The sequence below is a fragment of the Oryza sativa genome, chromosome 4 (assembly GCF_034140825.1).
Source record: "Oryza sativa Japonica Group chromosome 4, ASM3414082v1".
Classification (NCBI taxonomy): domain Eukaryota; kingdom Viridiplantae; phylum Streptophyta; class Magnoliopsida; order Poales; family Poaceae; genus Oryza; species Oryza sativa.
In genome coordinates this window covers 6911966-6916182 of record NC_089038.1, presented here as the reverse complement: position 1 = coordinate 6916182, position 4217 = coordinate 6911966, and the positions used below count along the sequence as shown (strand labels likewise).

Genomic DNA, 4217 nt, shown 5'->3' with positions numbered 1-4217 from the left:
GCCAAGCTGTCGCGCCAGCGTCTTCGCCTCGACCTCCTCTCCATTTCCCCTCAAGAATCTCGAAGGATGGTGCTACGAGTGTGGAGATCGTCCACCGTCTTCTCCACCTCTGGTCACCATCGCCGTTGCCGAATCCACCCCCTCCGGTGAGTACCAACCCAATTCCATGCATCAGTAGCATCTCTGGGGCCTCTCTAACCTCATGGACACACATGCATGATAGTTCTTGGAGCTGATTGAGCCATCGCCGTTCATTCGGAGGTTCTTGCCGCCGCCGAGCCGTTACACGAGCCGCCGTCATAAACCTAGCTACCCCAGCCATGTCTACCATCTTGGTGAGCACCCTTCAGCCTATAGAACATACATGCATGCACCCAATTAACCAATACATGATTGTAGAAGTACATGCATCACCACCCGAAAACATCCTCCTTTCGGACTCGCCGCCGGCGTTACTCCGATGTCCACTGACCGAGAAAAGTAGAGGAATGGAATCGAAATAACATGATCTTCATTTTGTATTTTGGTTGCACCCCCAAACGAGCCATCGTTTGTCGCCGGTGAGCTCGAGATCGAGCTCAGCCATGGCTGTTCTGCCTCTGTGCGTGAGAATTTAAACAACTATAAGGTTTAATGTGCAACTTTTCAACTCACTGACATATGAGGCTAGGTCTGCGGGTTGATTCTTAGAAACCTCAGGGATCTTTTTGTATATTGATCTTTCACTGGCAGTGGACCCCTTGGAAACAAAAATCTGAAATTATAAAAGGAAAGTACCTAAAACTTGTAAAATCCATATAAAATTAAATATAGCTCATTTTAAGATGATACAAATTTCTGTGAACTCACCAAATTGTGAACTTTAGTGTTATGGAATAAAAACTTGCACTCACAGTACAAATTTAGCCTCTAAAATTTATCCAAGTTAAATCACACATAAAGCATGCACAAACTTATAAAATGCATACAAAATTCATTTCAACTCATTTTGGAACAAACTCAGTTTCTACGGATCCACCAACTTATGTTCTCCTATAAAGAAAAATGAAATAGTATACATACTATACATCGAATGCCTCTAAAACTATTACCTTTAAAATGACTAGTTTTACATAAGCTGAACTTTAGAAGTTTATATAAAATTCATCTTAGATCCTTTTTGAGTAAACCCAAATTCAGTAGAATCATAGGGTTGTGCACTTCAATGTTATAAAATAAAAAGACATACTTACAGTATAATGAAAACCCCTAAGTATTTAAGTAAGGAATAAGCAACATGGAGCATACCTTAAATTGTAACATTTGTAGAAAATTCATCTATAGTCTAAATGAAGTGAACCAAATTTTCTATAGAACCAGCAAGTAATATACTTCAACCTAGTAGAGTGAATTATAGCACCCTCTTACAGATCATGGCTCTGAACCTTAATTTGGTAGAATAGGTACTAAACACATAGTAGTGGTTAAACAATACATATGAAAAAGTATATATATGCATGGTAGCTCCAAATAAATCCAAATAAAACTTGTTGAACCAGTGAAGGCATAGATCCATCCCCTTCCACCAAAACTTAGTATCCTTAACTCATATAATAATCTCCAGATTGATATCTTAAGTTTCTAACATAGAACATCCCCTAGCTTATAAAATGTGAAGTAAAGTAATTTGAACACTAAAATTTTATAAACTAAGATTAGATTAGTTAACTAAAATACTCATTTTATACAACACTAGCAAGTTAGAGCAAGTTCTGGACCTAAATCTCCAAAGCCATGTACACATAGGGACTATATACCTAGAACACGTTAAAACTTGTAAAATATATAAATAATTCATATTAACTCTAAAAATTATGAAACCAAATGTGTTAGTCTTAGAAAACAAATATCTTCACCCCAGCAAACATAAACTTAATAAGAATCACCTTACAACAGCATTTCACAATAGTAACTAAGTAAATCCTACACTATACCGACGAAACTTCTAAAATTCATAACTCCCAAATAAAATGAGATAAAATAGAAATTCTTTCACCTAAATTCATTTTATACCAGTACCTATTCTCTGTGCACAAATCATGCATTTTAGAACATTTTGGATTTTTCGCATATTTCGGTGTTTAATTGCATAACGTGTACTTTGTATAGATGATTGCTTAATCGGTGAAGAAGTGATTTAGGTGCTGACATTTTCCTGATTCAAGGCAAGTCCCACCTCCCTCTCTTTGATCACTTTGAACCTATCTTTTGGAGGTTATTGAAAATGTTTGCAAATCTTGCATGTCGATTGTACACTAATAAATTAAAATTTTGTTAAACTTGTTAGATAAACTCCTATTATTTGCATTATCACCTTAACTCCACATATATCCATATTCCTCATTCCTAACCTTAGGAACAATATGGCTATACCACTTTATATATGAGTTTTGGTGACACTAGGTTACTATAAAGCTTAGCCATGCTTAGAATGGTCTTCCTTGTCATTATGGGCTCATTTCAAACATGAAAATTGATTTTTAATTAATCTGGACAGAACTTTAATACTTGTGATTTTGATAAATAAAATGGTGGAAAACATGGATTTTAGGTTTGGGCCTCAAGTGGTGCACATATGGTGATTAGTTGTGTACCGATAGGGGGAGAGTGCGCCCAAACCGACCTAAGGACTTCACTCAATGTCAGTTCATTTCGTATACAGTACAACCACATGTGCTAGTATGGGATAGCCCAAGCTTAGTAAATTATTTATGGTTTAGCCTTATATTCTGGTAGGCCGGTGTGTATGAGTTCGGATAACTCAGAGGAACTTCCTATTTACCCCGACGTGGTAGTTTAGGTGACTAAGTCTGTCCAATACAACGGTATTGTGCCACGTGGGTGGGTTCCCGTTGTGTCCGCCACCACGGCGTTAAGTTCAAGGCGTGGGCCCGCCACTTAACGGTTCTAGGTCATATTTCCAGTATGACTAGGATGGAGGAACACGTATCGTGCTGGTGTAAGGCTAAATCATGAATTTTGGAAAAGCTTTGTTGCGGGTAATAAATCGGGTACTTATGTATCGCGTGCCATGCTTTTGCATGATTATTATTTCGCATCATGTGGGTAAGTGTACAAACTCTGCAGAGTTAAAACTAATCGATTAGCCGTGCTCGCGGTCATGAGCAGCGTGTGGATATGTATTGAGTATAGACTTGTGTTTATTCTTCTAAATGATGAAATTTACCTTCAAATTGTGATGAGATTTGAGAATGATCTCCTTGCTGCCATGGATGGCAATGAGGTGAATATTTATACATGATTAATGCCTACCTTGATGCCCAATATGTCAAATACTAGCTTGCTGAAATTTTATTTGAAAGTAAGCCTGATTTAGAAATGTTTTATGCAAATAAAACTTGCTTTATGCTAAAAAGAACCATATTATGCCTTCCTTGATTATATGCCTTGCAAGTAGGGTCTTAGGCTTGTCTTGGTGCTTGCCAGTACATTATTTCTAATAATGTACTGACTCTTGCTATTGAATTAACCTTTTGCTTGCAGGTTTTAGATTTAGTCTTTGAGTAATGCGGGTATTCGACTGCTTCTTCTAGGACTTGAGCTTAATGGGGTAAACCCCTAGTCGGTGTGCTTGTGGATTGGGTAGACAAGCTTCCGCTGTTCTATATATTTATTTGGCCAGTTGGCCAATGTAACTAAAGTAGATGTAGTTTATAATCGCTTTCATCTTATTTGTGTTTGCTATGTATAATCATGCTTGAGATGAAAGTGTGAATCTAGTGCACATCCTGGGAACTAGATTCACATGAGTATGAGTTAAGAATATTTGAGATGTTGTAGATCTTTAGCCATTTTTGTCAAGTCTCCTGAATGTGTAACACATCTGGTCACCGCCTTCGAGTGGTTTGACGGGCACATCTCAGGCTGAAGTTGACTGGCAGGCTAAAGGCCCGGCAATGTCTCCAATATTCCTCTCTCGAGGCGTCGGATATTTCATTATACTTGTTTGATGACTTGAATTATACATTTCATCTCTCAATTATAATGGAAGGTCCGGAGAGCCTACGACAGCAAGTTTTGGACTTGCACTGGAGTTAAGCAGATCTCCTAGGCCTCGTGTTTTATATCAACACGCTTTTGGCACGCCCAGTGGGACCGATTAGAAGTCAGAAGTCTTTTCTCATGGACGACAAGCCGCCGACATCACCGTCCTTGGC

The 4217-nt window shown here is 38.4% G+C and overlaps 1 long non-coding RNA gene across 1 annotated transcript; it reads left to right on the top strand.

Annotated features, from left to right (window-relative positions):
* Positions 1-3731, top strand: LOC107280563 (uncharacterized). Its single transcript, XR_010741194.1, has 3 exons — positions 1-146; positions 2149-2204; positions 3544-3731. It is a non-coding gene; the product is annotated as an uncharacterized lncRNA (long non-coding RNA).
* Positions 3732-4217: the final 486 nt, after the last annotated feature.